The sequence below is a fragment of the Chiloscyllium punctatum genome, chromosome 8 (assembly GCF_047496795.1).
Source record: "Chiloscyllium punctatum isolate Juve2018m chromosome 8, sChiPun1.3, whole genome shotgun sequence".
NCBI classification, from domain to species: Eukaryota; Metazoa; Chordata; class Chondrichthyes; order Orectolobiformes; family Hemiscylliidae; genus Chiloscyllium; species Chiloscyllium punctatum.
Genome location: NC_092746.1, coordinates 76,882,489 through 76,906,512, shown reverse-complemented (window position 1 = coordinate 76,906,512; position 24,024 = coordinate 76,882,489). Strand labels below are relative to the sequence as shown.

The window sequence follows — 24,024 nt, the reverse complement described above, 5'->3', positions numbered from 1 at the left end:
TTTAACATTTAAACACACTGGTGCATGATCCGAAACAGTTATATTCCCAATTTTGCATGTCAATGTTCTGTCCAAACCGTCAGTTGGCATAAAAAAATGTCAATTCACGTATGGCACTTGTGTGGGTTGGAATAGAACGTGAAGTCTCTTCCATTAGGGTGGAGGTACCTTCACACATCCACTAGTCCCAACTCATCACACAGGTCCAACCAACTGTTTAGACTGCGCTGGCATACCTGCCAGGCCTTTTGGCACCCTGTCTATTTCTGGATCTATTAGGCAATTGAAATCATTTAACCATTGCATCAATTAGAAATTTAAGAGGGTGCATGAGGGGACAATATAGATTCAAAATGCCGTACTCTTCTCCATGTATTTGGGGTTTAAGAATGATAAACCACCCATGGTCATCCTTAATCTGCTCTGTTACCTGGAAAGGGTGTTTCCTTCTTATCAGTATAGCCCCTCCTCTACTCTTAGAGTCATAGAGTCATCAAGAAGTGCAGAATGGAAACAGACCCTCCGGTCCAACCTGTCCATGCCGACCAGATATCCCAAGCCAATCTAGTCGCACCTGCCAGCACACTTCCCATATCTCTCCAAACCCTTCCTATTCATATACCCATTCAAATGGCTTGCAAATGTTGCAATTGTACCAGCTTCCACCACATCCTCTGGTAGCTCATTCCATACATGTACCACCCTCTGCGTGAAAACATTGCCTCTTAGGTCTCTTTTATATCTTTCCACTCTCACCCTAAACCTATGCCCTCCAGTTCTGGATTCCCCGACCCCAGGGAAAAGACTTCGTCTATTTATCCTATCCATGCCCCTCATAATTTTGTAAACCTCTATAAGGTCACCCCTCAGCCTCCGACGCTCCAGGGAAAACAGCCCCAACCTGTTCAGCCTCTCCCTGTAGCTCAGATCCTCCAACCCTGGCAACATCTTTGTAAATCTTTTCTGAAACCTTTCAAGTTTCACAACATCTTTCTGATAGGAAGAAGACCAGAATTGCAATATTCCAACAGTGGCCTAACCAATGTCCTGTACAGCCACAACATGACGTCCCAACTCCTGTACTCAATACTCTGACCAATAAAGGAAAGCATACCAAACGCCTTCTTCACTATCCTATCTACCTGTGATTCCACTTTCAAGGAGCCATGAACCTGCACTCCAAGGTCTCGTTGTTCAGCAACACTCCCTTGGACCTTACCATTAACTGTATAAGTCCTGCTAAGATTTGCTTTCCCAAAATACAGCACCTCGCATTTATCTGAATTAAACTCCATCTGCCACTTCTCAGCCCATTGGTCCATCTTGTCCAGATCCTGTTGTAATCTGAGGTAACCCTCTTCACTGTCCACTACACCTCCAATTTTGGTGTCATCTGCAAACTTACTAACTGTACCTCTTATGCTCGCATCCAAATCATTTATGTAAATGACAAAAGGTAGAGGGCCCAGCACCGATCCTTGTGGCACTCCACTGGTCACAGGCCTCCAGTCTTGAAAAACAACTCTCCACTACCACTCTCTGTCTTCTACCTTTGAGCCAGTTCTGTATCCAAATGGCTAGTTCTCCCTGTATTCCATGAGATCTAACTGTGCTAATCAGTTTCCCATGGGGAACCTTGTCGAACACCTTACTGAAGTCCATATAGATCACATCTACTGCTCTGCCCTCATCAATCTTCTTTGTTACTTCTTCAAAAAACTCAGTCAAGTTTGTGAGACATGATTTCCCACGCACAAAGCCATATTGACTATCCCTAATCAATCCTTGCCTTTCCAAATACATGTACATCCTGTCCCTCAGGATTCCCTCCAACAACTTGCCCACCACTGAGGTCAGGCTCACCGGTCTATAGTTCCCTGGCTTGTCTTTACCACCCTTCTTAAACAGTGGCACCACGTTTGCCAACCTCCAGTCTTCCGGCACCTCACATGTGTCTATCGATGATACAAAAATCTCAGCAAGAGGCCCAGCAATCACTTCTCTAGCTTCCCACAGAGTTCTCGGGTACACCTGATCAGATCCTGGGGATTTAGCCACTTTTAACCGTTTCAAAACATCCAGCACTTCCTCCTCTGTAATCTGGACATTTTGCAAGGTGTCACCATCTATTTCCCTACAGTCTATATCTTCCATATCCTTTTCCACAGTAAATACTGATGCAAAATATTCATTTAGTATCTCTCCTATGTTCTGTGGCTCCACACGAAGGCCGCCTTGCTGATCTTTGAGGGGCCCAGTCTCTCCCTAGTTACCCTTTTGTCCTTAATATATTTGTAAAACCCCATTGGATTCTCCTTAATTCTATTTGCCAAAGCTATCTCATGTCCCCGTTTTGCCCTCCTGATTTCCCTCTTAAGTATACTCCTACTTTCTTTATACTCTTCTAAGGATTCACACGATCTATCCTGTCTATACCTGACATATGTTTCCTTCTTTTTTTTAACCAAACCCTCAACTTCTTTAGTCATCCAGCATTCCCTATACCTACCAGCCTTCCCTTTCACCCTGACAGGAATATACTTTCTCTGGATTCTTGTTATCTCATTTCTGAAGACTTCCCATTTTCCAGCTGTACCTTTACCTGCGAACATCTACCTCCAATCAGCTTTCGAAAGTTCTTGCCTAATACCGTCAAAATTGGCCTTTCTCCAATTTAGAACTTCAACTTTGAGATCTGGTCTATCCTTTTCCATCAATATTTTAAAGGGAATAGAATTATGGTCACTGGCCCCAAAGTGCTCCCCCACTGACACCTCAGTCACCTGCCCTGCCTTATTTCCCAAGAGTAGGTCAAGTTTTGCACCTTCTCTAGTAGGTACATCCACATACTGAATCAGAAAATTGTCTTGTACACACTGAACAAATTCCTCTCCATCTAAACCTTTAACACTATGGCAATCCCAGTCGATGTTTGGAAAGTTAAAATCCCCTACCATAACTACCCTATTATTCTGAGATCTCCTTACAAATTTGTTTCTCAATTTCCCTCTGACTATTGGGGGGTCTATAATACAATCCCAATAAGGTGATCATCCCTTTCTTATTTCTCAGTTCCACCTAAATAACTTCCCTGGATGTATTTCCGGGAATATCCTCCCTCAGTACAGCTGTAATGCCACCCCACTCCCCCCCCCCCCCCCCCCCCTCCTCTCTTGCCTCCCTTTCTATCCTTCCTGTAGCACTTGTATCCGGGAATATTAAGCTGCCAGTCCTGCCCATCCCTGAGCATGTTTCTGTAATTGCTATGATATCCCAGTCCCGTATTCCTAACCATGCCCTGAGTTCATCTGCCTTGCATTGTTAGGCCCCTTGCATTGAAATAAATGCAGTTTAATTTATTAGTCCTACCTTGTCCCTGCCTGCCCTGACTGTTTGACTCATTTCTGTTCTCAGCTGTACCTGTCTCAGATCGATCTCTTCCCTCACTATCTCCCTGGGTCCCACTAGTTTAAACCTCACTAGTTTAAATCCTCCCAAGCAGTTCTAGCAAATTTCCCTGCCAGTATATTAGTCCCCTCCCAATTTAGGTGCAATCCGTCCTTCTTGTACAGCTCACTTCTACCCCAAAAGAGATTCCAATGATCCAAAATTGTGAATCCTTCTCCCATACACCAGCTCCTCAGCCATACATCATCTGCTCTATCCTCCTATTCCTGCCCTCACTAGCTCATAGCACTGGAAGTAATCCAGATATTACTACCCTTGAGGACCTCCTTTTTAAATTTCTGCCTAACTCTCTGTAATCTCCCTTCAAAGTCTCAACCTTTTCCCTTCCAATGTTGTTGGTTCCAATGTGGACAATGACCTCCTGTTGGTCCCTCTCCCCCGTGAGAACATTCTGCATCCTCTCGGAGACATTTTTGATCCTGGCACCAGGGAAACAACACACCATTCTGCTTTTTCCCTGCTGGCCACAAAAACGTCTGTCTGTATGTCTGACTACAGAATCCCCTAACACAATTGATCGCTTGGAAGCCAACGTACCCCTTGTTGCATTAGAGCCAGTCTCAATAACAGAAACTTGGCTGTTTGTGCTACGTTCCCCTGAGAATCCATCACCCCCTACATTTTCCAAAACAGCATACCTGTTTGAAATGGGTATATCCACAAAAGACTCCTGCCCTGGGTGCTGACCTTTCTCACCCTTCCTGGAGTTAACCCATCTATGTGACTGTACCGGAGACATTCCCCTCTTCCTATAACTGCCACCCATCACATACTGTTGCTGTTGCAAATGCCTCATCGCTGCTATCTATCTCTCCAACCGATCCACTCGATCTGATAAGATTCGCATCCAACAGCATTTATGGCAGATATAATCCGCAGTAACCCTTAAACTCTCTTTAAACTCCCACATCTGACAAAAGTACATATCACTGCAAAGGCCATTTTTGCTCCTTCACAATCTACAGACCCAGAAAATAACACCATCTTATTCCTCTATAAACACTGCACCAGGTAAAATTAATAGCTATGGCTTATATTTTAAGTTTAATCAAGAGACTTATCTCCAAAAACATATAATCAAGAAAGAATCCACTATACTCACTACTGCAGCCTTTCTCTTGGACAGACGTAAAACAACAATTAACTTATCTGATTCTGTGCTATGAACTTCACCCAACAGTTCCTCCAAGATTAGTTGTGAATTTCACTGTTTGTTAATTTTCCCAGATGCACTTCGATGTCCAACGATACACGAATTCAAACAGCAAAGGCGGTAACTGTGCAGGTTCTCTCTCTCGCTCTCTTCTGCACTGTCCTCACCCTGTGCTTCCTTTGTCTGCTCTTCTCCCTTTTAAAACTGCTGTTGTTTTGACTTTATTTTTCCAAAGTTCCAAAACAATGTAACAGCATAGAAAACACAGATTGCTGCTCTTGGAATTCGAGGAAATCATTTCCAACACCTAAAATACCTCAAAAAAAAAAGAAGCAGCGAGTTGAAGGATCAGAAAAATACCCTGTCTAACCCCCCTGCTGCAGTTTCAGATGTTCCTTATCAGTTAGATGCATCTCCTACAGTCCTTTCCTTCCTGAGGCTTGATCAGACCTTTCTTTTAATGGGGGAATGGCTCCCTTTTATATTCCAGGTGCACTCCAGCTGAACAAATCACTAGCCACGGTCATCTAGGGCAGCCCATAGTTTCCCAGGAGGAGAGAAATTATCTGAGGTATTAATGAGTTATAAAGATATTGACTCTATGAGATCTAAAAAATATTCCTATAAAACCAACTACATCTAAAAAAAAACACTACATTTAACTGAAACAGACACCCAAATAACCCCCAATTTGCTCGAGTCCTTCCCCCTTGCCCATAGGAGACACCCCTCCCATCTTAACTCCCTCTAGCTGAGACCATGGCCTAGTCCCAGGCAAGTCACAAATAAGGAAAACCTGTTGTTATTTACATTCTGAAAGTTAACAATGGATACCCATTCCCCTCTCCCCCACTCATCTTAGCCATTGATATAGCCACCCCAATACAAAATCAAGAGAACAGCAGTTAATAAAGAAATAGATAATACCCAACTGACCGATATATAAAATAATTCCAATTTTACAACAAAACTGTACATATAAAACCAATAACCACAAAATAGGGGAGGCAAGACGGAAGTAGAAAGGGCAGTAATTAAAAAATAAGAACCGCCCTAAACCATTGTCCGCAATGATCCCCCTCCCGTCCCACCCTGGCTCAGGTCTTTCATTTCAAAAACTTCACAAAGTCTTTCACCTTTTCTGCAGAGTTCAAGTTATATACTGTCCTCCCATGGGTGAAATGCAACTCAGCCAGGTACCTCAAGGAGTATTGAATGTTCAGGTCCCTTAATTCTTTCTTGACATCATCAAATGTCCTTCTTTTCTTACTCGGGGCTCCAGAAAAGTCCTGAAAAAAACATTATCTTTGAGCCTTTATACATTAAAGCTTGTGAATTCCTTCCCAGTCTTCTTACTGTTTCCACTATTAACTGTTTACAATACAGATACTGCACCTGGACCTGCGGGGGCGTGGGTCTGACCTGCACCTGTGAGTTGCGATCCGGTGGGCACGATCCACGCTTACTAGGCCTGACTTAGACTCCAACTGCAGGAGCTTTGAGAGCCATCCCTGCAGAAAGCCGACGAGGTCCTCGCCTTCCTCGCGTTCCGGGAGACCCACGATCCATAAGTTTTTCCTTTTATTTTTGTTTTCCAGGTCATCGACTTGATCCTGAAGGATCCGAACCTCGTCTTCCAGCATTCGGATTCTTCCTCCCAAGATCTCCTCTACGGTCTCCGATGCTGCAGTCCTCTCCTCCACTGTCCCCAATCTTTGTTCCAGCAGCTAGATTTCCTGCTCATGCTTTTTTTAGCATGACAGACAGTGGCTCAACTGCTGCTTGAAGCCACTATCCGTGTTTGGCAAACTCCAAGAATAAATGCTGCTGTCCTGCTGGATCCAAATGGGCCAGCCCAGAAGACTGAACATTGGCTGCAGGCACCCCTGATGGAGTAGGAGGGTCTGCTGTGCTCCTTTAGGCCCCTGTCTTTTACTGGACTCATCCTGGCTATAAAAGCTGTCCCAGATGATCTCAGCAGCTCCAAATAGTCAGTAAGTTTAAATTAATACTTCTTTATCCTGGGGGTGGTTGGTAAGGTGGGGGTAAAGGTCCGCCTTGCCCAGGGCTATGGCACAGAGCCCAGCACAGCAGACCACTCAGACTGCCGCTATCTTGGATCTCTCCAAGCAGCTAATTTTTAACAAATCGAATACAACGCAAAGAACTAGACTTTGAAATGTCAGAAGCAAATTTCCAACTTAAATGCACAAATATTACAATGAAATCATTTAGCCTAATTTTATTCAGTACATATTCACAAAGGATGACTAGTATCAAGCAAACACAATGGTCCAGTCATTTTGAAACACAAGAATGCATAAATCACTAATGAACACCAGGTAAAGGTGATGTGATAAATATAAATAATTATATTGTCCACAAATTGTTAAAAAGCATTTGGTCCAAAGCTTATGTTTAGTAACCTACGTTTTACTTTATGCCCTATTTTAATGTCATTAAGTCAGTAAAATGATACTTTTCTTGCTATAGGACCTTAAAAGGTTTATTTAAGACATATAGCTCAAAGTTTAGACTCAAATCCTAAAAAGCAACAATCAGTTTATAAAAAAAAGGTTTACTCCAACTTCAAGTGTTGACACTAGTTCTCTGCATCATACTATCTAGACTTTGAGGGGGGGGGGAATTATTGTACCTTGAAATTCATAAGTATAAACAACTAGATAAGTAATTGATTCTGAACATCAGCACACAAGAAAAAGATAGGGTATTTGGGACATTTACAGTAGGACAAAGATGGCTTGGAAGATGATCTGTGCAGGAACAGAAACTAGAGAAAGATGTTTGCTATCAATACCAGTTGAAAAGAGAACACATTTTCTCCTGCACAGGATGATGAAATGTCCAAACAGTGTTGTAGGTGTATCAAAACCCAGTGGCCTATGGTAGTTTAGGGAAGTTGCTCAGCATCACCCTTTCAAGAGCAATTTGGAATGGGCAGTAAATGCTGGCCTTGCCAATAATGTTTATTTCCAATGAATTACAAAAAATTCTACCAGAGAAGTGGATAATGCAATAAGTTTAATAATTGTGATGACCAAATTATTCACCAGCATTGTTAACGAAGGGTAAAGTGGGATACAGAGCCTCAATTGTTCAAACTGGTTCACTGAATGTGAATAGACCTTTCTATTCCTTACAGTATTAATTTTCTCACTGGTTAGAATATCAAGGCTTTAAGATGATTACTTTGAGTGTTTGCCAGTGCAGTTCTCCTGGGGCTTTTTTCCTTCCCCAGAGTTTGCATGACTACTGATCAGGAAAGAGTGATTACACTGTTTAACAGATAGGTTGAACATAAAATGAACATTTTTAATTCAATATACTTTATGCAAAGTTTATCCTTCCTACACAATCTAACAGAGAAAAAAAGAAGCCTGCACACAATATCCTATGACTTAATACTGTGATCTCCCATTCTTTCAAAATTCCTTATTGTCTTTCAGCTCTGTGCTGAAGCTTACTAAGACAAAAACAGAGAAAATCTCACCAAATTAATGAGGATCAAGGCTCAGTGGAAAATAACTCAAATACATTCATTACCTTATTAAATTTCCAGTTTGCTGCCTGACAACTAAGTATTCACATATGCCAACACAAGATTCAGAAAGGCAAAATCAGTAGAAATGTCTGAAACCCTTTGGGATAACCAATCACACAAATAAAAACTGCCTCCAGTGAACCTTTCCCCTCATCAAAACAAATCAGAGGTATAAACTCAGATATCTGCACAGCTTTTCAACTTTGCATTACAATAGTAATCAGTTATCTTAAAAGGAGATAATTATGCACTACATCTCAGCAGAACAAAATACATAGAAGGATTTGAAAAGCACACATTTCTGTAAAATGCATATGATTTCAAGCAGATTATTGGAATAAAATCCAACAGTTGTAGATATTCAGTACAATAGAGCACCAATGTGATACTACAAAACTTGTAAAATAATATCATTCCTCTCACCTGCTAGTTAAATATGAATTATATTCAGCATTTACAGTGAAATGTGCAAGCACAAACCTATGTAACAGTAAATGAAGATTTTCAATTTACTTATGCATGGGATATGGACATTGCAAGCTAGGCCAACATTTACTACCGCTCCCCAATTGCCCTTCAGGTGATGAGTGAATGAATTGTGATTTAGTTCCTACTCAGGACGATTGGAGGGAAACCTGCAGGTGGTGGTATTCACATATCTGTGGTCATTGTCCTCCTAGGTGGCTGAACTCCTCTCTACGTACCTCGACACTGTCCTATCTCCCCTTGTCCAGGAACTCCCACATACGTTCGAGACACCACCCATGCCCTCCAACTCCTCCAAGACTTCCGTTTCCCCGGCCCCCAACGCCTCATCTTCACCATGGATATCCAATCCCTCTACACCTCCATCCGCCATGATCAGGGCCTCCAAGCCCTCCGTTTCTTCCTCTCCCGACATCCCCAACAGTGCCCTTCCACCGACACTCTCATTCGTTTGGCTGAACTGGTCCTCACCCTCAACAATTTCTCCTTCGAATCCTCCCACTTCCTCCAGCCCAAAGGGGTAGCCATGGGCACCCGTATGGGCTGCAGCTATGCCTGTCTCTTTGTTGGCTACGTAGAACAGTCCACCTTCTGTAGTGACACCGGCACCTCTTCCTCTGCTACATTGATGACTGCATTGACGCCACCTCGTGTTCCCGCGAGGAGGTTGAGCAGTTCATCAACTTCACCACTGACCTTAAATTTATCTGGACCATCTCTGACACCTCCCTCCTCTGCCTGGACCTCTCCATCTCCATTAATGACAACTGACTTGACACTGACATTTTTTTACAAACCCACCGACTCCCACAGCTAACTGGATTATACCTCTTCCCACCCTACCTCCTGCAAAAATGCCATCCCGTATTCCCAATTCCTCGCCTCCACCGTATCTGCTCCCAGGAGGACCAATTCCACCACAGAACACATCAGATGGCCTCCTTCTTTAGAGAGTGCAATTTCCCTTCCCATGTGGTTAAAGATGCCCTCCAACGAATCTCATCCACATCCTGCCCCTTCGTCCTCAGACTCCACTCCTACAACCGTAACAACGACAGAACGCCCCTGGTGCTCTCCTTCCACCCTACCAACCTTCGCATAAACCAAATCATCCAATGACATTTCCGCCACCTCCAAAATGGACCCCACCACCAGGATTATATTTCCCTCCCCTCCCCTTTCCGCAAAGACCGTTCCCTCCGTGACTACCCGGTCAGGTCCACGCCCCCCAACAACCCACCCTCCTGTCCTGGCACCTTCCCCTGCCACTGCAGGAATTGCAAAACCTGCACCCACACCTCCTCCCTCACCTCCATTCAAGGCCCCAAAGGAGCCTTCCACATCCAAAGTTTCACCTGCACATCCACCAATGTCATTTATTGTATCCATTGCTCCCGATGCGGTCTCCTCTACATTGGGGAGACTGGACGCCTCCTAGCAGAGCGCTTTAGGGAACATCTCTGGGACACCCGCACCAATCAACTGCACCGTCCTGTGGCCCAACATTTCAACTCCCCTCCCACTCTGCTGAGGACATGGAGGTCCTGGGCCTCCTTCACCGCCGCCCCTTCACCACCCGACGCCTGGAGGAAGAACGCCTCATCTTCTGCCTCGGAACACTTCAGGGCATCAATGTGGACTTCACCAGTTTCCTCATTTCCCCTTCCCACACCTCACCCCAGCTCCAAACTTCCAGCTAGCACTGTCCCCATGACTTGTCCTACCTGCCTATCTTCCTTCCCACCTATCCACTTTACCCTCCTTTCTGACCTATCACCTTCATCCCCACCCCATTCACCCATTGCACTCTTTGCTACCTTCCCCCACTCTCCTCCCTAACCTATCACCTCCAGCCCCACCCCCATTCACCTACTGTACTCTATGCTACTTTCTCCCCACCCCCACCCTCCTCTCATTTATCTCTCCACCCCGCAGGCATTCTGCCTCTATTCCTGATGAAGGGCTTTTGCCAGAAACGTCGATTTTCCTGCTCCTCGGATGCTGCCTAACCTGCTGTGCTTTTGAAGCACCACTCTAATCTAGAATCTGGTTTCCAGCATCTGCAGCCCTTGTTTTTACCTAGGTGGTAGAGGTCAGGTGTTTGGAAGATGCTGTCTATGGAGCCTGGTTGAGTTCTTGCTTTGCTTCTTGTAGATGGTACATGCTGCTGCGACTGTGCAATGGAGAAGAAAGGAACAAATAATGAATGTTGTTGATGTGGTGCCAGTCAAGCTTCTTGAGCATTACTGAAGTTGCACTCATCCAGGCAAATGGACAGAACCCCATTATAATTTTAACTTATGCCTTGTATATGGTGAACAGGCTTTCGAAAGACAAGGAAGTGAATTATTCATGACAGAATTCCCAGCCTCTGACCTGCTCTTGTAGCCACATATTTATGCTGTTCAAAGACTTGTTTTGGATCAATGCTAACTACAGGACATTGAGATTAGGAGTCGTCAGCAACGTGAATGCCATGGGATGCTTATAGAATTTTTTCTTGTTGGAAATAGCCATTGCTTGGCACTCATGTGGCCTGGCAAAAGTGAGGACTGCAGATGCTGGAAACCAGAGTTTAGATCAGAGTGGTGCTGGAAAAGCACAGCAGGTCAGGCAGCATCCGAGGAGCAGGAAAATCGACTTTTCGTGCAAAAGCCCTTCATCAGGAATAGCGCTATTCCTGATGAAGGGCTTTTGCCCGAAACGTCGATTTTCCTGCTCCTCGGATGCTGCCTGACCTGCTGTGCTTTTCCAGCACCACTCTGATCTAAACTCATGTGGCATGTACTACTTATCAACCCAAGCCTAAATTCTCACATGTCTTGCTGCATATGGATAAAAACTGCTTGTATCCATTCCTGTAGTCTGGAATGAAACTGAAAATTGTACAATCAATGAACATCCCCAGTTCTGACCTTATAATGAAAGGAAGGTTATTGATGAGGAGCTGAAGATGGAACTCTAGTTATGTACTGGAGCAGAGATGATCGACTTCCAACAACCACAAATAATTCCCTTTGCACTTGGTATGGCTTCAATAGCACAGAGCTTTTCCCTTTATTTCTATTGACTCTAGTTTTGCAAGAGTGCCTTGATGCCACATCTAGTGAAATGGTACTTTGTATCAATGCTCAAGAGAGAGGAAGTAAAGGTGACTGTGCTTGACATCAATGTACTAAACAAAGGTGCCCTTTCCCCACAAGTAAAAGGAGCTACCAAAGGCATTTTTCGCGAGGAAAGCCCTCCACTTCTTCCTTTCCTGCCGAACCAACCAGTACCCTTCCACTGACACTATCCTTCGACTGACTGAACTGGTCCTCACTCTTAACAACTTCTCCTTCCAATCCTCCCACTTCCTCCAAACCAAAGGAGTAGCCATGGGCACCCGCATGGGCCCTAGCTATGCCTGCCTCTTCGTAGGATATGTGGAACAGTCCATCTTCCGTATCTACACTGGCACCATCCCCCACCTTTTCCTCCGCTACACTGATGACTGTATCGGCGCTATCTCGCGCTCCCACGAAGAGGTTGAACAGTTCATCCACTTTACTAACACCTTCCACCCCCACCTCAAATTTACCTGGACCATCTCAGGCTCCTCCCTCCCCTTCCTAGACCTCTCCATCTCTATCTCGGACGACCGACTCAACACGGACGTATACTATAAACCGACCGACTCCCACAGCTACCTAGATTACACCTCTTCCCACCATGTCCCCTGTAAAAATGCCATCCCATATTCCCAATTCCTTCGCCTTCGCCGCACCTGCTCCCAGGAGGACCAATTCCAATACCGAACAACCCAGATGGCCTCCTTCTTCAAAGACCACAATTTCCCTTCAGATGTGGTTGACAATGCTCTCCACTGCATCTCCTCCACTTCCCGCTCCTCTGCCCTTGAACCCTGCCCCTCCAATTGCCACCAGGACAGAACCCACTAGTCCTCACACCACCAACCTCCAGATACATCGGATCATCCTTCGTAATTTCCGCCACCTCCAAACGGACCCCACCACCAAGGATATATTTCCCTCCCCACCCCTATCAGCATTCCAGAAATCCACTCCCTCCGCGACTCCCTTGTCAGATCCACACCCCCCACCAACCCAACCTCCACTCTCGGCACCTTCCCTTGAAACCGCAAAAAATGCAAAACTTGCGCCCACACCTTCCCCCTCACTTCCCTCCAAGGCCCCAAGGGATCCTTCAATATCCATCAGAAATTCACCTGCACCTCCACACACATCATTTATTGCATCCGCTGCACCCGATGTGGCCTCCTATACATTGGGGAGACAGGCCGCCTACTTGCGGAACATTTCAGAGAACACCTCTGGGACACCCACACCAACCAACCCAACCGCCCCGTGGCTGAACACTTTAACTCCCCCTCCCACTCCGCCAAGGACATGCAGGTCCTTGGACTCCTCCATCACCAGACCATGGCAACACGACGGCTGGAGGAAGAGCGACTCATCTTCCGCCTAGGAACACTCCAACCACAAGGGATGAATGCAGATCTCTCCAGCTTCCTCATTTCCCCTTCCCCCACCTTTTCTCAGTCCCAACTCTCAGACTCAGCACCACCTTCTTAACCTGCAATCTTCTTCCCGACCTCTCCATCCCCACCTCCTCTCCGGCCTATCACCCTCACCTTTACCTCCTTCCACCTATCGCATTCCCAATGCCCCTCCCCCATGTCCATCCTCTCTACCTTTTATCTTAGCCTGCTGGGCACACCCTCCTCATTCCTGAAGAAGGGCTTATGCCCGAAACATCCATTCTCCTGCTCCTTTGATGCTGCCTGACCTGCTGCGCTTTTCCAGCAACACATTTTTAAGCTCTGATCCCCAGCATCTGCAGTCCTCACTTTCTCCAAAGCTGGGGTGTGACAACCAAGTTATTTAGTTACATTATTAGACTTTCCATCACAACAAATCTTGTGGAGTATCTGCAGTATTATCTGCTATTATTTCAGATTTTCAGCATCCGTATTAGGTTGCTTTAGTTCTATTAAATACTATTAACAATTCTAAGGTAGGGTGAAAATATTGCACACACTTATTGGCCTGTAAATCTTACTGGTTTAGTTGCATTGGAATTTTTTTTAAATGCCCTGATTATATAAATAATTCCCAGCTTTATGGCTTATTTGATAAAATCTCACCTGAAAATTTTCAAGGTTGGAAATTTCTGCAGATGTCAAAAGTATTACAAAGAAATACCAATACAGATTATCACATATTAGACACTCACCCCACTTTTTTTTGGGCAAAATGCATGTTTAAGCCTATACTCTGAATAAGTTTATTCAATTCATAAATGTTTAGGGTTATACTTATATGAGGAGTTGACCTCAATTTCTCAGCTCAAGATGCAAGTTTTAAATTATACTTGCCTTAGAAGTTAGCATGTGGGTTCAAGCAGATGATATGTTGCTAAGTACACACGCTGAACTTCCAGACATGCCCACAAAGAGCAGACTGTGCATGGCAATTGTTGAATGGAAACCAGCAGTTTAGGTTTTATAATTAGCATCTAGATACTTTTAAAATCAACCTGTCCAGAGATATTATTATACACCTCTGCAGCACATGGGACTTGAACTTGGGCGCCCTGGTTCAGAGGTAGTGACATGACCACTGCAAGGTGACAGCCCCTATACTCAGTGTCTTAGTCAACAGACTTTGAAGGTTCAAAGGCAGACTTATGTACTGTGATCCACAGTATCCTCATTTCTTTCCTGCACAATCACAATAATAAAATTCATGAACTAATGGTTCAGCATGTTCTCATTCTCCTTTCTAGTCACATCTTTCTGTTTGGTTTCATGTTCACTCTGACTAAAATTTTACAAAACATTAAATTTTGATGAAAAGGAACAGAAAGCCTCTGAACAAGCAACCCGCTGACTAGGAAATAAAACTGGTGTAAGTGCAAATACAATGTTATCACATGACAAACTAGGCCATGCAAATGATCAAATGGATTATATGAAAAGACTCAGGTATCCCTTGTACCAAGTACCAAAGACATGGAAAAAAAATACAGTTCAATTTCAGGGATAAGACACAACACCTCACCAGCAGCTCCAGCAGTGGAATCAAACAGTTCAAGGTCAATAAAGGCTTTTAAACTTATAAATCTGTGAAAAAAAAACTATTTTGAAAATAGACACAACAAATATCCTGGAGTATAAACACATGTGTGTCTAGGTCAGAAATACTACTCCTTAACAAGACTGTCAAAAGGGATAGGCATTCTAATAGGAACTCTACATTTTGAACCAGATGTGCAGAAGAATCCTGACTTTAGCTGGCGAGGGCGGATATAACTTTCTCTAAACCTCCTAGTTCTTTCATTTCTCTTATATACTGCACCAAACACACTCCTCCTAACAGTAACTAAATGTTAGGATATCAAACTAGTAAAAGGGTCAAGGCTTACTGATCCATCAGCCTGTTTTCACATCGCTAATGTCTTAAGCATGCTATCCCTAGCCCACCTAGAATTATGCAGTCTTCAGCAATTGGCTAAAAGTCAGATTAAAAACAGACAAAATCTAAAAGGGTAAAAACTGAAAGTGTCCTCTCTGAGCTTGTTGGGCAAACAAAACTCAGTCACGTTGCATCTCTGGTGCACATTGGGAAGTCTGAGAGTTGGTGACTAAGCAAGCAAATCACAATTGGCTTACCAGGTTTTATAACTCCCTGACCTTGTGCCAGGGCAGGGGAGGGAAGAGAGCAAAAGAGAGTGCGAGAGAAAGAAGAGGGTCATTTGTCTCATAGTGATAATGTTCCTACTACTTAAACAGGCTGCTTGGGTTCAAGTCCCACCTGCTTCAGAGGTATGTAATAATATCTTCTATAACTGTCTGATAGGGTAGCAATCTGAATCCCAGTCATATAAAAGAAATTAAACACCCTGCCTTGGAGTGCTCCAGCCCAGAACAGTAACAAGTGTTTGGTGAAAGGGCAATTCAGTGAGAAAGGGAGATAGGTACTCTTTGTTCTCTATCTTCAGCTTCATGGAGATCAGGCATTGAAAAATTGCATGAGAGAGATAAGCTTTGAAAATATTCAGGAAAGACATTATGGAGAGAACATAAAATCAAGTGGGACCGGGAGCCAGTGTGAGGTAAAGTGTGGCTTTGGAAAGCAGACCATGTGAATAATTCAACTAGTCTCTAAGGAAAAAAAACTGTTCTTTCCATTAAAGCATAATGAATAAGTGCTACCATATACAGAGGAATCTCAATTATCCGGCATTCGATTATCCAGCAAGATCGCAAGGTCCCGATGTTTGGCTAAACTGTGTCATCCTGTATTCGATTAACCGAACGAAATACTCCCTGCCCGTGTCCTTCGGATATTCAAGGTTCCTCTGTACTTGCTATTTACTAAACTACCCGAAGCAAATTAAAATGGAGTCATTTAACAGCAAGTCACAGTGAGGCAGCTTTACCAGGTGGAATACTGCGCTATATCATGTGGTAAATCAGGGACACTTCTAGTGCCCACAATGACATTCAAGTTGGAGGTATATCCTGCAACTACAAGAAATCGGTGTTTCAGATTTGGAGTGGCAGCTGGTGTCACCACAGAATATCTGTAAGGTTGATATCTTCATAAATTGGATGTACATCACGGTGGTCATACGACAGGAAAAGAGTAGACAGCCAGGAATGTGATTGCCAGAGTAAAAATAGTAGGCAGATAATGTAGGGGTCTTTTTGGGGTTGGGGTTCAGTAGGGTGGAAAACAAATCCTGCCTGGCGATTGCTGCACAGTCTCCATTCATCCGTTGTTGTAGCATCTGCATGGTCTCACCAAATGTATCATCCCTTGGCTCATATTCTTATGCGGTGTATGAGGTAGACAACATTGGCCAAGTCAGATGAGAATGTACAGCGTACCTGGTGGGTGGTGTTCTCACACGTGATAATAGTATTTGTGTTGATGATCTGACATTTCTTGTAGCGGTTACCATGGTAGGGTTGTGTGGTGTTGTGGTTGCTGTTCGCTTGAAGGCTGGTTAGTTAGCTACAAACAATGGTCTATTTGAGGTTAGGTGGTTGTTTGAAGGTGAGTAGTGGAGGTGTAGGGAATGATTTTAGCAAGATGCTCGTCATCATCGCTAGCATACTGAAAGCTGTGAAGAACAGTGAACCGTTTCTCCGCTCCAGGGAAGTACTGTACGAGGAAAGATCCTGACAGTTGTATCCCACGTCCGTCTTCTGAGGAGTTCATTGCAGTTTGTCGCTGTGGCATGTTGGAATTGTCGATGAGTGAAGCAACATACCCTATTCTTATGAAGGCGTGTTTCAGCGTATGTAGACATCCATTGCGTTCCTCCTCATCTGAGCAGATCCTCTATATATGCAGCGATTGTTCATAGGGAACGGCTTCTTTAACATGTTTAGCATAGATGCTGGAGAAGTGAAGCATCATGAGGTTATTCTTGGGCTTGCAATAGAATGAAGTACTGAAGCGTACATCATTGATGGAGATGCCAGTCCCAAGAATGAAACCAATTCTGAAGAGTAGTCCATGGTAAGTCTGACGGGAGGATGGAATCCATTGATATCACTGTGTAGTTGTTTCAGTGATTCTTCGCTGTGAGTTTGAAGGAAGAAGATGTCATCAATGTATCTGGTGCATAGCGTTGGTTGGAGGTCCTATGCAGCGAAATCTTGTTTGGACATCTGCATGAAATGTTGGTGTATTGGGGCACAGTTTTGGTCCCCATGGCTATTCGCATGTCTGAATGAAGAGCTGGTTGTTGAAGATGAAAACATTGTGGTCAAGGATGAAGTGGATAAATTGTAGAATAGTGTTTGGAGATTGGCAGCTGTTGGGGTTGAGTACAGAGGCTGTTGCAGCCATCCCACCATTGTGGGGGATGCCGATGTAAAGTACCAAAACATCCATTTTGATGAGGGATGTTTCAGGTTCAACTGATCCATGGGTGCTAAGTTTCTGTAAGAAGTCCATAGTGTCATGATACAAGTTGGTGGTTCCTTGTACGATGAGTTTCAGGATACCCTTGACACAGCCAGAGAGATTCTCACACAAGGTCCTTAGCCTGATATGATGGGACGTCCAGGTTGTTGGGAGGTAACAGAAGTCTCCTATACAGGGAATGCATGGGATGAGAACACATAGAATTCTCTGAAGGTCTGGATCGAAGGTCTTGTTCAGTCTGTTGAGTTGACAGGTGTGTTCTTTAGTCAGACTGGTGGATAATTGTCTGTAATGTTCCTGGTTGTTCACTTGTCAGAACTCTTCTTTGTGGTGGTCCAGTCTATTCTGCATGACGATGGCTCCTCCTTTATCTGCTGGTTAAATGACAATGTTGCGGTTGGTTTTGAGAGTATGGATGGCATTGTGTTGTGCTTGAGTAACGTTCTGGGATGTATTGTGAGTGATGAATCTAGCATTGCCACATATCCTAATGCTTTGAGCGTACAGTCAAGCCTAGGGGAGCAGCCTTCCAAAGGGGTCTATTATCGACTTATTCTTCTTTGATTGCTGAACTACGGATCTGTCAACTGTTCCATTTTGTTGCTGTCTAATTGAGCTCACTGCTGACATCTTGGGGTTTGTGGAAGAATTCCTGGAGTCTCATTCACCTGAAGAGTTCCTCAGAGTCTGCCACGAGACTAATAGGATCCATTTTAGTAATGGGGCAGAAATGGAGCACTCAGCTTAGTACTTTGATTTTGTCTGATTGAAGGGTGTGGTCAGACAAGTTAACAATGGATTTCCCTGTGGTGGTACTGCTTTCAACCGTGGTACAGAGGACGGCTTCTTTACTGATGGTGGTCATGTTGAGTTTCTCAAGTTTACTGTTTTAGTGTGCATGTAGATGGCATAGTTCCGTCGCCTTATCTGCTTGGCAGTGTCTCATGTCTGAGGTGCAAGCTGAGAATATGGACTCTGTCTTGGTTTCAAGGTTGCAACATCTGCTGTCAAGCTGGTGTACGTGTTGAGAAGCATGTGAGAGGTGCAACAGCCGAGTCTCTCAGTGTAGTCTGTGTCGAATGTCGACTTGAGTGGGTTTGTGATCTGTAGCCCTTTCGGGATCTTGTCTGCTTTCTTGCATCTCTATAGAAAATTAATGTCAGTGTCGACATGTGCGATCTTCTTAGAGATCCTCTCCACTTTGAGCTAGCAGTTTGAGGTGTCGATGATAGCCATGATGTGGAGATGCCGGTGTTGAACTGGGATGGACAAAATCAGAATTCACATGACACCAGGTTATAGTCCCAGCTTTTGGAGCACTACTCCTTCGTCAGATGAATAGGAGAGAGATGCCCAGGCACAGAATATATAGGCAGAGAGACAATAACAAGATAATTCCAGGAAATCAAAGTATCAACAGTACAAATAATGTAAGTAGAATGTCAATAGGCTGAATAACAAGGCTTTGCAGATAATCAAGTGTCAACAGACTAATACAAACGGTGTGAATAATGAGTGAAGGAATGACCTATGAACAGATTAATTAAGGCAGAGAGATAATTATCAATAATCAAAAGCAAGATGGTACTAGAGTCCACAGAGTTGCACGACAAGGGTCGAACAAAAGTAATCAAAAACTGTATGAATTAATTAAGGCAGAGAGATAATCACAAATAATCAAGGTAATGGTGTCAAAACTGGGCAATAACCCTACTGCGAATCCTCTTGCAAGGATGACTTCACAAACACAGACAATATGGTGGGGTTACATTAGTATGACACAGTTGATGCCATCCTCGTGAGTGTGGAACTTGGCTATCAGTTTCTAATTGGCGATTTTGCATTGTCACATATCTCAAAGGTCACCTTGCAGAGCGCTTATCTGAAGATCGAATGCTGAATATCCTTGACTGCTGAAGTGTTCCCTGACTGGGGGGGGGCACACTCCTGCCTGGCAATTGTTGTGTGATGTCTGTTCATCCATTGTTGAAGCGCTCCCATGGTCTCGCCGATGTACTATGTCCAGGGGCATTCTTGCCTGCAGCTTATGAGGTAGACAACATTGACCGAGTACCTTGTGGTTAGTGTTCTCATGTCGATGAGCTGATATATCTTGCAGAGGTTGCCATGGCAGGGTTGTGTGTCTGTCTTCTGAGGAGATCGCTGTGGCATGTCGGAACTGTCGATTCTTGAGTTGAGCATTGTATCCCATTCTTCTGAGGGTGGCTGTCAGCATCTGTAGATATCCATTCCATTCCTCCTCATCTGAGCAGATCCTGTATATATACGCAGGGCTTGTCTTTAGAGGACGGCTTCTTTAATGTGTTTAGGGTGGAAGCTGGAGAAGTGAAGCATTATCTCGACACTACAGACTTCTTACAGAAACTCAGCACGCATGAAAATCCACAATAATCTCCTCAGAAGATAGACAGAGATTTTGACCGACAGGGTACCCTTAGTCATCCAGTACTTCCCAGGAGCGGAGAAGCTATGCCACCTTCTTTACAACCTTCAGCATGGCAACAATGCCAATGAACATCTCGCCAAGGCTATCCTCACACTCCCAAACAAATAACCTCAAACAGACCATCATTCGTAGCAAACTAGCCAGCCTTCAGAAGGACAGCAACCCTGACAACATTAGCCTACCACAGCAACCTTTGCAAGACATCAGATCATTAACATGGATACTATCATCACACATGGGAACACCACCTACCAGGTACACTGTACATACTCATGTGACTCGGCCAACATTGTCTCTCTCATACACTGCAGGAAAGGATGCTCCTAGAGATACAGCATTGGTGAGTTCATGCAGACACGATGACAACAGATGAATGGAAACCAAGGAACAATTGCCAGGCAGGAGTGTCCCCTCCCAGTCGAGGAACACTTCAGTGGTCAAGGACAATTAGCATCCCATCTTTGGATAAGCATTCTCGAAGGCGGCCTTCGAGATAAATTACAATGCAGAATTGCCGAGCAGAAACAGACAGCCAAGTTTTGTATTCATTAAGATGGCCTCAACTGTGATTTTGGGTTCATGTTGCGCTACATGTAACCCCACCATACTGTTCGGTGTTTGTAAAGTCATCATAACTGTCCTGTTTTTACGCCATTATCTTAATTATTTTGATTATCTCTCTGCCTTAAGTAATAAGTTGGTACAGTTTTTGATACTTTTTACTTTTGTTAGACCTCGTCATGTGACTCTGATAACTACTCATGTTTTTCAGCCATTTGGTCTGTCTTTAATACCACGTTACTTTTGATTATTTGTACTTACTCTGTCTAAATTAATCTGTTCATGGGTCATCCCCTCACTTGTTATTCAGCTGTCAACACTTTATTTGTATTCATCTGTTGACACTCTTGATTATCTGCAAAGATTCGTTATTCAGCCTGTCGACACTCTGCTCACACTATTTGTACTGTTGGCACTCTGTATTATCTGAATTATCTTGCCATTGTCTCTTCGCCTATATATTCTGTGCCTAAACACCTCTCTCCAATTCACCTGACGAATTGGGAGTGCTCCAAAAGCTTGAGATTTCAAATAAACCTGTTGGGCTATAACCTTGCGTCATGTTGTGTCATCCACCCCAGTTCAACATTGTCATCTCCACATAATAGAAAGAAAGTGTTGGAGGGAGAGTGTCAGGCACTTGAGGCATTGATTCATTATGGAGAAGATGGAACCTGTATTAGCTGGATGGGTTACATCCCAGAAGGACAAGGACATAGGCTTTGCTGGGGCATCGGTTAGCGCTATCAAGGAGGGTTTAAACCAGAATGGCATAGGGATGGGAATCTGAGCAGGGACACAAGAGTGAGGGAAACAAAGATGGAAGTGATGATAAGTAGAAATCAAAAGCAGAAGGCAAAGGAAGCAAGGGCAAGGGAGTAAATATTTTACATATACAAACACACACAGACACAGAATTTGGATAAAGGAATCAAATATTTCCACATTTGCTGATGGGAAGGAGGTAGGATTGAATGATAAAGAATAAATACATAGGCTTCAGGGCCATTTAGACAAGTTCAGCAGACAAATTCACAGCAGAGTAGTGTGAATTGATAAAAGTCCACTTGAGTGGGAAAAATAGAAAATCACATTATAATTTAAACGATGATAGATTGGGAAATTGTGATGTACAGAGGGACCAGGGTGCCATTGTACATCAGTCACTGAAACCACGTAGGTGGAACAACAGTTAAGAGAGCCAGTGGTATGTTCAGCCTTCATCTCCAGAGTTTGAATACAAGAGCAGGACCGTGTTGCTCAGGTTGACTGGGCCTGTATTCATTGGAGTTTAGAGAAAAGGGAGGGGGGAAGGGGGGATTTCAGTGACACATACAAAATATTGACAGGAAAAGAAATTGGTGGAAAAATTCAGCAGGTTGATTCTGATAAAGGGTCACTGGACCTGAAATGCTAACTCTGTTCTTCTCTCCAAAGGTGCTGCTAGACTTGCTGTGTTTCTCTAGCACTTTGTCATTGTTTCAGGCCTTCTACTTCTGCAGTTTTAAAAAATTTGCTTCATTTGACTGAATACATTTTTTTTCAGCACAGACTCAACAATCTCTAGATCTGTATCTCGGAACAGGGGTTTTAAACTGGGTATTCATCGTTATGGCTTCCCTTTGCAACCTTTCCATAAGGTATCTACCCCTCCTATGGTTGGAAAACGAAGGTTGAAAAACTCCATGCGCACACATCTCTGTCATTATTTCATTTCCATGTCAGTGAAACCCTTATCCACATTCACTAATAGACTCAAATTTCTCTAATATCCCATTACCAGGTTCCTAAATTGTACTCACCACAAACATCAAGTGGTGCAAGGCTGTCACTAATGCTCTCATACCATTTAAAGTTTGCCTTGTCTTCTGACATTCAATCCCAAGTTATTTAGCATGATATGTACCCCTCATCTCATAAAAACCTATTTGAATATATCTTTTCATCCTTACATCTGTTCAATAACCCTACCACCTGGACAAATGCTGCAAATTAAGATGTGCTGTAAAAATGTAAGCTGCTGTCAGATTAAAGTAGTAAAGGGATCACAACCAGAGAATAATAGACGATTCTTAATGCATAGCCTAGTAGGACGTGTATCCACCACAGAACGCTCTACCAAAACAGATCAAAAGAGAGGCAATACCGAAATTTAATTCAGCAACTGATATATTAGTACCCAGAAAGAATGAATCAGAAAGCATGCAAAGATGACTTGTTGAAGTTATGTCAAAAAAGTGATTATAATACTGTATTCAATGGCCTTTAGGAGAGAGTGTTGTAATTATCAGTCAGCACATCGTGCCGTTTAGTTGCAACAGGAAGCACAACAGAATCAAATATGTTGTGGTTCTGTTCGCCAAGCTGGGAATTTGTGTTGCAGACGTTTCGTCCACTGTCTAGGTGACATCCTCAGTGCTTGGGAGCCCCCTGTGAAGCGCTTCTGTGATCTTTCCTCCGGCATTTATAGCGATTTGTACCCGCTGCTTCCGGTTGTCAGTTCCTGCTGTCCGCTGCAGTGGCCGGTATATTGGGTCCAGGTCGATGTTCCTGTTGATTGAATCAGTGGATGAGTGCCATGCCTCTAGGAATTTCCCGGCTGTTCTCTGTTTGGCTTGTCCTATAAGAGTAGTGTTGTCCCAGTCAAACTCATGTTGCTTGTCATCTGTGTGTGTGGCTACTAAGGATAGCTGGTCGTGTTGTTTCGTGGCTAGTTGGTGTTCATGGATGCGGATCGTTAGCGGTCTTCCTGTTTGTCCTATGTAGTGTTTTGTGCAGTCGTTGCATGGGATTTTGTATACTACGTTGGTTTTGCTCATGCTGGGTATCAGGTCCTTTGTCCTGGTGAGTTTGCAAGCCAAACAGAGAACAGCCAGGAGATTCCTAGAGGCATAGCACTGATTCCATCAACAAGCACATCGACCTGGACCCAATATACCGGCCACTGCAGTGGACAGCTGGAACTGACAACTGGAAGCGGCAGATTCAAACCACTACAAAATGCCAGAGGAAATATCACAGAAGCGCTTCACAGGAGGCTCCCAAGCACTGAGCATGTCACCTAGACAGGGGGCGAAACATCTGCAACACAAATTCCCAGCTCGGCGAACAGAATCACAACAACGAGCACCCGAGCTACAAATCTTCGCACAAACTTAGAATCAAATATATTTGAATTATGTTCTGTATTTGTTTATCCCAGTCCATTAAGTTGCCATTAATACTGTAAAATAACTGAAGTTATACAAAGTTACCAATATTGGTAGTAAACTTTATTTTCAACAATATTGCAGACCGGGTTCAAAAATGAAGAACAAATTTTCTCATTTATATGGTAACCTTTCAACCTCCAGGTATCCCCAAA

At 43.8% G+C, this 24,024-nt stretch overlaps 1 protein-coding gene across 8 annotated transcripts in view; it reads right to left on the bottom strand.

The window, feature by feature from the left end:
* crot (carnitine O-octanoyltransferase) overlaps positions 1 to 24,024 on the bottom strand; it is an 87,044-nt gene that overhangs the window by 62,106 nt on the left and 914 nt on the right. For 3 of the 8 annotated variants that reach the window (XM_072575830.1, XM_072575833.1, XM_072575835.1), the window contains exon 2: positions 5,758 to 5,910. The exons of 3 other annotated variants lie outside the window; for them this stretch is intronic. The gene's annotated coding sequence lies outside the window, so the exon portion shown is untranslated. Of the gene's footprint in view, positions 1 to 5,757; positions 5,911 to 10,748; positions 10,843 to 24,024 lie in introns of all 8 variants that reach the window. 2 more of the 8 variants (XM_072575831.1, XM_072575837.1) reach the window with 2 other exon arrangements.